Source organism: Mercenaria mercenaria, chromosome 8, assembly GCF_021730395.1.
Source record: "Mercenaria mercenaria strain notata chromosome 8, MADL_Memer_1, whole genome shotgun sequence".
Lineage (NCBI taxonomy): Eukaryota > Metazoa > Mollusca > Bivalvia > Venerida > Veneridae > Mercenaria > Mercenaria mercenaria.
The window spans coordinates 2204060-2217243 of record NC_069368.1 but is presented as its reverse complement, the minus strand read 5'-3'; the positions used below and the strand labels follow the sequence as shown (position 1 = coordinate 2217243).

Sequence of the window (13184 nt, the reverse complement as noted above, 5' to 3'; positions counted from 1 at the left end):
CGAAAGACAAAGATGGTCGTAACTTACGGTGTGTTACGAAGATTGTCAAAACGTGTCCCGTGGCCCAAGTGTTTTTCTTATTTTTAGCTCACCTGAGCATGAAGTGCTCAATGTGAGCTTTTTTGATCGCTCTGTGTCCGTCGTCGTCCGTCCGTCGTCTGTCAGTCCGTCGTCACCAATTTTACTGTTTACACTCTAGAGGTCACAATTTTAGCTAGTCTTAATGAAACTTGGTTAGAATGTTACCCTTAATAAAATCTTGGACGAGTTCGATATTGGGTCATCTGGGGTCAAAAACTAGGTCACCAGGTCAAATGAAAGGAAAAGCTTGTTAACACTCTAGAGGGCACAATTTTGGTCAAGTCTTAATTAAACTTGGTCAGAATGTTACTCTCAATAAAATCATGGATGAGTTTGGTATTGGGTCATCTGGGGTAAAAAAACTAGGTCACCAGGTCCAATCTAAGGAAAAGCTTGTTAACACTCTAGAGGCCACAATTTTGACTATATCTTCATGACGCTTGGTCAGAATGTTAATCTTGATGATCTTTAGGTCAAATTTGAATCTGGGTCATGTTGGATCAAAAAATAGGTCACCAGGTCAAATCAAAGGAAAAGCTAGTCAACATTCTAGAGGCCACATTTATGACTGTATCTTCACGAAACTTGGTCAGAATGTTAGTCTTGGTGATCTTTAGGTCAAATTTAAATCTGGGTCATGTGGGGTCAAAAACTAGGACACCAAGTCCAATCAAATGTAAAGCTTGTTAACACTCTAGAGGCCACATGTACGGAAATATCTCTATGAAAGTTGGTCAGAATGTTAATTTTGATGATCTTTAGGTCAGCTTTAAATCTAGGTCAAGTGGAGTCAGAAACTAGGTCACCAGGTCAAATCAAAGGTAAAGCTTGTTAACAATCTAGAAGCCACATTTATGACTGTATCTTCATGAAACTTGGTCAGAATGTTTACCTTGATGATCTTTAGGTCAAGTTCAAATTTGGGTCATGTGGGGTCAAAAGGAAAAAGTAGTTAACACTGTAGAAGTCACATTTAATTCTTAATGAAACTTGGTCTTTAAAATTAAATTGGAAAATTAATCTTGATGATCTTTAGGTCAATAGGTCAGGTGAGCAATACAGGGCCTTTATGGCCCTCTTGTTTTAAAAAATACTGAAATATATATAAAATCGTCACCTCAACGCAAGAAGTGGATAACTTCATTGACTTAAAGAAGGACTTATTCACTTTTTGCACTAAGGTGACGAAATACAATATTTCATCATTTAAATAAAGTATAAGTGCATCACACATCTACGAATTAAAAAGATCTGCTCCATGTCCCACACGCGAAATAAATTTCACATACCAATAAACCTGCCGCATCCTGGCGGCGGATAATAAACAAATTTATATGCAATATAAATGACGATTTTAAACGTAATCAAAATATTTTGCAAACGTGCTCTTTGTTAATATATACACATCCCGTTAGAATCAGGAAGTTTGATTGCATATAAAGATGTTATAATTCTGCAAAATATATGTAAATGACCATTTAACTGAATGAAATGCTATGAAATTGGTCAATTTGTGATTTATATTAAGTACGTGTGCAGTTAAGTGACGGCTTTTAGCAGAAGCCACACTTAGCGAAATGAGCCGCGTCATGAGAAAACCAACACTGTGCATTTGCGACCAGCATGGATCCAGACCAGCCTGCGCATCCGCACAGTCTGGTCTGGATCCATGCTGTTCACTAAAGGTTTCTCTAATTGCAATAGGCTTTGAAAGCGAACAGCATGGATCCTGATGCGCAGGCTGGTCTGGATCCATACTGGTCGCAAATACACTAAGTTGGTTTTCTCATGGCGCGGCTCAAATATTTTAGGCTGTGTCATTCGCAAACACATAGTTCGTTTCTCCTTCTAATTTCGTGTCGTGTTTGAAAGAAAATGAGAAATATCAGATCGATCATAACCATTATTAACTATCATTTAATATAATCATATGTTAATATCTCCTTGCTCTGTTATCTGTACTGTCGACAAGGAATTGTGTTGTTTTTGTTAATTAGCATGCCGTTGATTTGAGAGGGTGTCTAATGCTAATAAATAAATAATGAGAAAATACCAATATATTTTCTCTGCAGTTGTAATTTGAAAGGTAGGAGGATTAAAACATTCGTTTGTGATGAAAATATCTTCTTTCCTACTGACAGTGTACCCGAATGGGTTCCCTTTAAGTCAGGATAACTTGCTAAAAGTACATCATTTAAACAACAGATATGCCATTTTGAATTCCATTTGGGAAAAAAGTATCCGTAGCATTTTGCTTTAGTCAGTCGTCCGTTTACTTGTCCAACCTCGAAAACAATACCTTAACGTTAGTCTTGAGATGTGCTTAATTTTGTATAAGATAATATCTGGACAAAGGTTACAGTACAAGGTAATTTTGTCTATTTGATAAATCGGATGACGAATGTCCCTCAACTTTATTTCTTTATTCATACTTGAGTTTATGCAGTAATTTGAAATAAATATTTGGAAGAAATCGGTGCAACAATATGTGTCCATTTATTAGGAACAGTCAAAAAATCGGCATCAATAACATTGTGGTAAAATTATCTACCGCCCTTATCATTGTGTATAACAAAGTTGTGGTATGGATTTCAAGCAACGTAATGCAACTACTTTCGTAACTTGGATTTCGGAGTTGGGAATGAATACAGTAACCCTTTGTACATCTTGTCCCACAAACATTTTGTAGTATTTGAATTCCGTACACATTACGAAAGTAACGGTCAACGTAATAACCATAACATGTTTGACTATTATACGACAACGGTGAGTATAGTATATCTTACAGACTGTGTATCTTTACACACTTACAAAAGTGAGTCAGTATTTTTAAACTAGTTTCAAAAAGGAATTAAAGTGTTCTTCTTAGTTTTATTCTGGATAATACTGAGCCATATTTAATTATTTCAATAACTTTATAATTGGGACCTTACTAAAATTTCTTTTAAAAATATTTGCCACTAATTGTTCAAATTTTTTGCATTATCTCAGGCGTCCCAGGCTAACCCAGAAAATGAAATTCTTTTGCATGACAATGCTCCCTCTCATACAGCCTTATCTAAAGTAAAACTTATCAACTCCTTCAAGTGACAGCCCAAACCTTGCCCCTGCGACTTTTATTTGTTTCCAGAACAGTAAAAAAAGGCTCGCTTGAAACAAATATGAGACCAGGGTGATTTTATTTTCAGCTGTAAATCGGTATCCGAGCAGTAGTTCAGAATACAAAAGTTCCCACGAAGATGGCAAAAGTTTATAGACGTAGGTGGGGAATACTTTGAAAAAAAAAGAGTTTTTTTTTTTCAAAATATTTAAAGGTTTTTTGGGAAAAGAGCAAACCGTCCAGATATTGATTCCTATTTAAACATTTTATGGGCTTGTGCGTTTAATTTTTTGAATAATCTGACTGCTAATGATCAGAAATGTATATCGATTAGGAACCCCATACTTGAGTCGAATCATTTAACAAATTTAGTCTTCGCACTGTACCTTTTTCTTTGCTGAAAAACAAAACAACAAAAACAATTATATTCGCGTTTAAAGGCGCAACTAGTGGACAGTACTTGTATCTCCCAGTGTCACTTGAAAGTAGAAAAAGTGGCTTATACTGCAATTAATACATATATACGATATTATTTGTATCCCCATCTGTTACTTGAAAATACAGGAACACATCGCTTTATCATTGTAATTGATACATGTGTATTTCCGCAATTTATCCATAGTACTTTTTTATAGAACACATTTTTGGCATTATTTTCATGTGAAAAAGAATTTCTGTTTACATGCAATCATGTACTCCCTCATGCGGGACGTTTATGAAAAACTTATCAGATAGGATTCACGCTATAAACGATAATAAGTGGTGACGTGTAGGCGAATTAGACACATATCATTGCTTACTTACTTATTTACAAACTTGTTTATTTACCAACTTACTGTCAAGTTGTACATACTATTCTATACTTGTTTGCTCACTTACATACTATAAATCATCATAGTGAAGTGAGCAATACAGCGAAACAATGAAACTTCGCAAACACCTAATCCATTATAAAACCTTCTGAATGTACCATTACCAGGAATACGTATATAGAAAGCTCTTCCACTCTGGAATGGAAAAGATAGATAGTTATTTTTGTAAAGATGACATATGATTGTTCCAGGTCATTATGCATCTGTTAGTACGACTACTATCTACAAAGAGTGTCATTACTTTGTAATTAACGTGTCGAGATATGGAATCGATTGTTGGCATGACTTTCAGGATCTATGGATTTTTGACGAAATACAGATTAGAGTTTTCGTTTGCTGCTAAATGAGTTAGTGCCGTTCTAAGTGTTCATTTGCATGCTTCATGATAATTAGTTATTATTTGTGATTAACAGAATAAGTACATACATTTTTATCTGGTGTTTTATTAACAAAAACATTAACAAAAACAAAACAAACAAAAAAAAACAAAAAAAACAAGAACAAAAAACCAATAACGGTTTGTTAGTTTACAGACATTTTTTTCTGTTTTATTGTTGTTTTTTCTCTGTAACATAAAGACATTCACATTGCGGACGTAATGCTGGTATAAAAGTGTCTGGATTTATCCAATGGAAATGGTTTGTAGCTCTTATTTCTTTCTAACGGTATTAAATATTGAAAAGAAGCAAAAGCAAAGAATATATTTTGTGGAATATGTAAATAATTACAAGCTTTCAAGTTAACTTTGATACAGCAGAGTTGGTATCTAAAATTCAGATTGTACTGATATTGCTTTCTGTTGAAAACTGCTTGGTGGAATAGTCGTGTTTGTAATGGTATAGCTTTCTTTCATCCGGAAAGAAAATATGTAATCCATATTATTTGGTTCCACTTGGGAAGTGAAGCAAGTGGAAGATAGGTCCCACTTGGGAAGTGAAGCAAGTGGAAGATAACTTCTCTAGGAATATTTGGTTATCTAAGCATTTAAAGATCTATGAATTATCATTTAAACAACAACAACAAAAATCAAAGCAACATCGTAAGTTTTGAAACAATTTAATTCAAATGGGGAAATATAGTATTTATCAATGCTGATTTACATGACTGTATAGTATGGATGAAAGAAATAATTCATCGGAAAAAAATCCTTTAAGTCTACATGAATCTTATGAAACTGAATCCAATGACATTTTAAATTATTCGTTTCCCAAGAATAATTAAGTGCTCAAACTGTATGCGATAAAAACAACGATACAAAAACGTATACTCCATCTGATGGTCTCAAGAAAATCCTACTAAAAGGACCATGTATGATAAGGCACAGTTTTAGCCCCCAAATTTCGAAGAAAATGAAAGTAAAAATACATCTCAACGATATGGATTATTTGAAAGATAAAGGCTTAATCTTGCATTTTTTGAAGAAAAAATGTATCAGTTTTGCGTTAAAAGTCATGATCCATGGTCTAGTTTCATGTCATCAACACAGAGTTTGTACATTTTTAGACGTTTTCATGCACTTTATCAACAAAGTACGATACGAGCGCAGGGGAGAACAATTTTAGTTTTTGGATATGTGTTGAGGATTACAAAAGCACGGAGAATGATACTAAAAGAAAATTGTTCTAAGGTGCGCTCGTAGTAAATTTTGAACAAATACGGTATTTTTTCCGAACATTAATACTCTAAAAATAGCCATATAAAGGGACGAAACTCTTGCTTTACTTGAAGAGCTTGGCGTAAAGGTAAGTAAAACATCTTGTGACGTCATGCGGAAGTGATTTCGTTTGAAACTGGGTCGCGTGCGATCAAAAACTAGGTCAGTATGTCTAAAAATAGAAAAACCTTGTGACCTTTCTAGAGTCCATACGTTTCAATGGATCTTCATGAAAATTGGTCAGAATGTTCACTTTGATGATATCTAGTTCAAGTTCAAAACGAGGTCACGTGCCATCAAAAACTAGGTCAGTGGATCAAATAATAGAAAAATCTTTTGACCTCTTTAGAGGCGATATTTTTCTTGGGATCTGTATGAAAGTTGGTCTGAGTATTCATCTTGATGATGTCTAGGTCAAGTTCGAAACTGGGTCAACTGCGGTCAAAAACTAGGTCAGTAGGTCTACGTCGTCAGTGTGTCCATGCGTAAACTTTTGCTTGTGACCACTCAAGTTTAAGATCCAGCCTTGAAATTTGGATGACATGTACAGTTTTGCATACCAATCTTTAAACTGTCTTTCAGTGACCATAAATGTGACCTACTGATCTACTTTCTAATATTTTAGCATCAGTTTGAAACATGGGGTTCAATATACTCAGGTGAGCGATACAGGGTCATCATGACCCTCTTGTTTTCTTTCTTTGTTGCTTCAAAATTAATTACCAAACAAAAGAAAGTCCTTAATTATATTTTGTATGCAATAAATCTGGAAAACTGTACTAAATTAGAAAGGCAGCGCTTTTGATAAGCCATACCCTACCGCCTCTTAACACAGTACTTTGGCAGATGTCCTTGAAAGCTTGGTTGATTGGTAAGAAGTCGGTTTCAGCCACGATAGTATGAAGTGTGATTTATTATTGATGCAATATGCTATCACAGAATGATGTCAGAGTAAAATAACAAAGTATGTAAAATCTCTTCATATATACATTGTACATGTAGATAACTTGTTGCCTGTAGAAAACATTTCACATTCCAAATGTTTGGCTATTAGGCATTCCATTGGCCATCAAGATATAGACATCGTTAAGATAGTTTCAAATGATTGAAAAACGAAATGATCGGTGTTATAAAAATGTATTTCGGGGCGTAACAGTTTAAACAAAAGTAAATAATATTATAAATAATCAAATGGTGTCAGCAACAATTACAAATTAGACTTTTAATAAGTATTTAGCTAGTTTACTTCCGAAAATTCTTCTGCATCTTTATATCAGGAAAAAAATATTAAAATATTTTACAACATGCGATGCCTCAAGAGCCAATACGTGATTTAGAAGTTCCTTGTTCCGTTCAAGGGAAAACAATCATCTCAATTGACTTTAAATGATCGAGAACAATCCACTAAATTTGGATTCCTTCTTTCGAAAAATTCGTGATCATTAACTGGAAGTAACGGCGTTTAAACACAACGCATCTCAAGTGCTGGTGTCCTGTCCCTATTTCAAATGTCCGCATGGACTAATTGTCTTTACCAATGACAAATAGTACAACAAGGAAGACAAGTGTGGTATTCTAAGAAGACGGCTTTTAAACACAGTACATCTCAAGTGCTGGTGTCCTATCCCTATATCAAATGTCCGTATGGACTAATTGTCTGTAAGAATGACAAATAGTACAAGGAAGACATGTGTGGTATTCTAAGAAGAAGAAATTTGAACAATTAAATATACTTAAAAATAAATTGAAATACTTACGCACTGGGGTGGGAATAAACATTTTTGTTTTATCTTTTACACATCATATTAATTATTGAAATCCTAAATAATAGATTAAAGAATTAATACAACCCTGGTGGGATTCAATGTATGTCAGTAACAACAAGGCCAGGTATCCAGTTAGGAAAGCCTTTTAAAATAAAACAAAGATTCAAAAATCATGTATATGTGAAACTTAATCTGATCTTAATTGATGATCATCAAATGAGTGAAACTGCTATATAAAAAGATAACTATATGAATTTTTCCCTAATTTTCATGAGTCAGTTCCTGAGTACAATTACAGAGTGACTTCTTGCGCACTTGAATAAAATGAAGACAATGCAGTATGTATTTACAGCAAATCATCTAGTTTCAACCACTTATTTTAAACGTGAATTGCAACAGGAAGTAAATGGTAACGTATATAATTTTGCTCTTTTACACCACAAGATTGGTCAGTGATGTGTTTCAATCTCATATTGTTTATGTATGTTTGTTAGATAGTTCATAGTAAATTATTGAGTTACAATGTATAATAGACAGAAAACAAAATATATTTCGCACTGTTACTAATATTGTAAACCTTTCCTGTCTTATTTTTCATTTTATAAAACTACACAGCGCAAAGGGCTTTGTTTGTTTAATTATGTCTGTTTTGAAAAGTTAAAATTGTTATGTAAGATCTTGTTGTACCCGTTTTTGACCTAGTCTACTGACCTAGTTTTTGACCGCAGTTGACCCATTCGAACTTGACCTAGATATCATCAAGATGAACATTCAGACCAACTTTCATACAGAACCCATGAAAAATATGGCCTCTAGAGAGGTCACAAGGTTTTTTATTATTTGACCTACTGACCTAGTTTTTATCGGCATGTGACCCAGTTTCGAACCTGACCTAGATAACTTCAAGGTGAACATTCTGACTAATTTTCATGAAGATCCATTGAAAAGTATGGCCTCTAGAAAGGTCACAAGGTTTTTCTATTTTTAGACCTACCGACCTAGTTTTTGATCGCAGTTGACCCAGTTTCAAACTTGACCTAGATATCATCAAGATGAACATTCAGACCCATCTTCATACAGATCCCATGAAAAATATGGCCTCTAGAGAGGTCACAAGTTTTTCCTATTATTTGACCTACTGACCTAGTTTTTGTCGGCACATGACCCAGTTTCAAACTTGACCTAGATATCATCAAGGTAAACATTCTGACTAATTTTCATGAAGATCCATTGAAAAATATGGCCTCTAGAGAGGTCACAAGGTTTTCCTATTTTTAGACCTACTGGCCTAGTTTTGGACGGCACGTGACCCAGTTTGAACTTGACCTAGATATCATCAAGATAAACATTCTGACCAACTTTCATAAAGATCCCATGAAAAATGTGACCTCTAGATTGGTCACAAGCAAAGGTTTACGGACGCACGGACTATAGTCCTTGGGAAAAAGGAATATTCGAGGTTGTCAGTGGTGACAGAGATTACCCTGTAAAACAGCTAATGATAATGGCGTTTTTGCCTTGTTAAGGGGATGAGATAATCTTCCATGGGGAATGCAACCAGTTGATTTTAGATTTTATACATTAGAGAGAGCCGGAGATCTAGCCTGCGGAATTTTTAGACTGTATAGCATGTCAGTGACAGTGGAGTTGCGGCCAAAGTCAGACAAAGCCCAACGTGCTGCCCGTCTTCGGACCGCTTCTATTTTGGTTTGTGTGTATGGAGACAATACTTCGGAACTATATTCCAGCTGTGGTCTGACAAGGGTCTGATATGCCATGGAGTTTGATTTGTCCTTTTGGTTGACCTATTTATATTGGCGTCCCACGACAGATTGTTTGAGATATCCACAAGGTATTCTGTTGATGCGACATATTCTAGTAATGTATTATGCAGGTGGTATTATTAGGGAATAGGATATTTCTTTCTTTTGACGCGGATAACTTGACACTTGGAAGAACTGAATTCCATATCCAAGTCCAGCTGACACTTTTCTCATGGCTCACTTTATCAAATGCTTTACTGAAAATCTTATAGTATCAGGTCAGCCTGCTGTTTGTTTTACACTGATTTGACAAGGTCATTCACAAGCATTTGAGGAGAAATAATGGATGCTTTTAAAAAACAATGCATAAAAAATCAATCTGTTACCATGGTAACAAGTAATTAGATTTGTAACCATGACAAGTTCTAAACTTACAAAATTAGATAAAATAGATATAAAACAATAAATATTTTTTGATGTGTCTTTATTTTGGAAAATTGAGAAAATACAATTTTTACCTTACTTTTCAGCTGTTTTGAGTAAAGAAGAGTTATCTCCCTTTATATTGTTTTTCTTATTCAAGTATTATAATGGGTATCAAATGCCAAAATGAATTGTACACTGTATTAGCAATGAATGATCAGGTCAAGTTCTAATTTAAGTAAATAATAACTTCAGTATGGCACTTTTTAAGCATACCCACTCATAAACCAAATATTTACACACTTGGACGCATGCATATATAAATCAGTATTTTTTTAAAAATACTGACTTTATTCAGATATTTGGCAACTAAATCGAGAAAATAGACATATTTTATAATCTAATGATGCATTCAAAAACAAAATTGGATCAGGGGCCCAAAACACCCCTTATCATACATGGTACTTTGTCATGGGAACAGATATTCCCTTTTCGATGACACGCACCGTGTGTTTAAAAATGTATGAAAATATACCTAAGGTTCTAATAAAAAGGAATTTGATCGATATTTTTAAGTAAATTACATTGCAAAGACAAGACCTAGAGACATTTTGTGTTTAATGGGAAGTAAATGAATCAATGACATCAATGACATCATTGCAAATGTTGTTTATAATGCCAGTATTTAGACTAAAAGTACATGTATATGAAAGAATATACATCGGAGTCTTTAAATTTTGGTAATAATAAGTCAATAATAATATCTTTCTTTTAGGGTATTTATGTATAAAAGAGTATATTCTGGAGAAAAAAAAAAGATTAATATCCAGCAGAGAAAATCATGCTCCAAAAACGCAGTATCTCCAAACAGCAACCCAGCACGCGGACGCGTATAAGACCAACACACTCGCACACAAAACAAACACGCGAAAATAAAACGAACAAATAAAGGAACACAGTGGGGCACCACCTTGGAAGCTCAGCTGAAAAACATCACTGGGGAGCTTAAACATAACCTCACCCTTACCCCCAACTTGTTTCAAAGAAGTCACAGGACAGTATAAATAACATTTATACCTACAAGGTTGATCCATAACATACGCAATGGAAACAGAAGGCATGTTATTAAAAAAAGCAATCCTTAAGAACCAAAACCGCATGTACTCAATGTCTTTGTAGAAGACATAGCAAAAAAGGGAAACAAACTGAAGGGCCTGAAGAAACAGGTCAGATGACAGAAATCAAAATAGCTCAGTCCCGGTGGGTTTGTTTGTTTTGGATTTAACGCCGTTTTCAACAGTTTTTCAGTCATGTAACGGCGGGGATTTAAGGTTAAGAAGTAGGCCTTGAGAAACAAAAATCAAACAACACCAAATCATAGAAAGAAAGAGTTGTTTGACATGAAAATTGAACAGCATGTAAAAATGTATATTACTTTACGGAACAAGTGTCAGTATACTGATATAAACATTGAATTCCGGAAAAGGACAGCCTAAAGGGGCTCCACTTCCGGACAGTTAAACGCCTTTAAAAACTCACCATTTTCAAAGAACTGTTACACATGTTCGTTTTGATGCATTTGCAATAGCGTGCAAGTGGTGAAATTTCACATAACAAGGTGAAACAGTTTTCAGCAATTGTTTATCTTTTTTTCTTTACAAATGGCATTCATTTTCAAAGGGAGACAACTTTTTCTCGACAATTACTTAAAATAATCGGGAAAAGTTGTCTCCCTTTGAAAATGAATGCCATTTGTACCTAAAATATTTTGAAGAAGTTCTCTTCCCATATTTGTGAATAACATTTGGCATTCACGTTTAACGACAGTAAAATATCAATAAAAGAAGTACGCAGACATTGGCAATCCAATTTAAGCTATCCCACTTGCCTGTATTTATTTAATTCTTGTTTACTTTAAATGGATGCTGATGAGCTTCACGCTTATTTGGATCAGTTTGGAGGACAAATCCGTACTGGTGTCATAGAAGATGGTGTTACGCTGACCCCGTTGGGGCTCGAACCCAGGACATCGGGATTTAGCAACTGACATTTTAACCACAGCATAACTGTATTTCTGGATTATATGGGAAGGGCTTTTATTCAGACTTCTGTAAACAAGCAAGGATAAATATCAAACAGGGAATGTCACGTTCAAAAAACGCAGCCTCCTAAAACAAAAACGAAACCCAAAGCACGCACATGTGCACCATTCTTACAAACACATACAAAGCAAACACAAGGACAAAACAAACAAATAAAGGAACACAGTGGGGCATCGCCTTGGAACGGTCAGTGGCAAAAACACCACATAAAAAATGACTGCTACGAAGTTGAGTTTACACAAAGACTTTAAGTAAAACTAAAGACATTTTTGGAGTCAGTCGATCCAAAGTCAAGGTCATTTGGACATTGCAACTTTGCTATAGCTTTCAGCCTTTATACAATAACTGAATACTGTTTATTTACTATAAAAGAGCTTTCTTTGAAAACTGTCAAACACATTTGCAAATATAATCTCTTTTACCCTATCGTTAAAGTTGCATTTCAAATATTGTTAAAATTTCTTCTAGGCAGACAGTTATCGCAGGCGTCTCTTTTATTGTAATGTCTTATTCCAACAATTTACCATTTTTATAATAAAGTTTTGTAACTGTTTTGTAACTGTTCTTTATCACTTATATAGTGTCTGTTCCTCTTCTATAACTGTATTAACTGGCGTTTCTATTTCCCTAAAGACTTAATCAGAACATAAACATTGATTTTGCAATACGTACTCCTAACCATTTAAAGCTGGTGTTGTAAAGAAATTGATATAATTTTTTTTGTTGAAAGAAAACACACTCTCCTTATATCTTTTCATAAGTTAAGAAACACTTTTCTTACAAAAAGGCGAGACTAAACAGGTTAAGATCTAGGTTAATTAATAAGTGCGTCACTATAGAAAAACATGTTGTTTTTCTCACGAAGTGCACATAAAATGCATCTAAAGTTATTAGTCAGGTCATATAAGTATTATATTGCAGTAAAATGATGGACATTGGGGGTAACTTGAGTGACAATTTATCTATATTTTACGAGAAATATTTTTATTGTTTATTACTTTCGGTTTGTACCAGAATTCATTAATTTTGCTTATGTAAATGATGTATTTGACCAATCTGTATAAATATGGAGACAAAATGTGTATTGTCGGACTAAGCTGAAGGGGACGCCCGCTCATATAGCAAACACATGTTGGCTCGGAAGCCGGCTAGGGCTTAAATGCCTTGTGCTGCGCTCAGCCTGAGAAGGAATGAAAACGGACACAGAGAGTTATGAAATGCTTAAAGGCTTATTTGTGTTAGACGGAATTTTGTTAGCTCGGTCAGTTAGAAGTTATACAATGGTGACGGAAAATAAACTAAATAGAAACAAAAACAGTGTATTAAGTTATTTATCCAGAGGACTTAAGGAGCGGCTACGCTACAGTGTAGTGACACACTGGCACCAAAATTAAATTAAGTCTGCATCATTTAAGTCAAACGC

At 34.6% G+C, this 13184-nt stretch overlaps 1 protein-coding gene across 1 annotated transcript in view; it reads left to right on the top strand.

The window, feature by feature from the left end:
• The first annotated feature begins 4553 nt into the window (after window positions 1-4553).
• Window positions 4554-13184, top strand: part of LOC123523211 (kin of IRRE-like protein 2) — a 98859-nt gene continuing 90228 nt past the window's right edge. The window contains exon 1 of the mRNA XM_045300910.2: window positions 4554-4691. The gene's annotated coding sequence lies outside the window, so the exon portion shown is untranslated. The remainder of the gene's footprint in view (window positions 4692-13184) is intronic.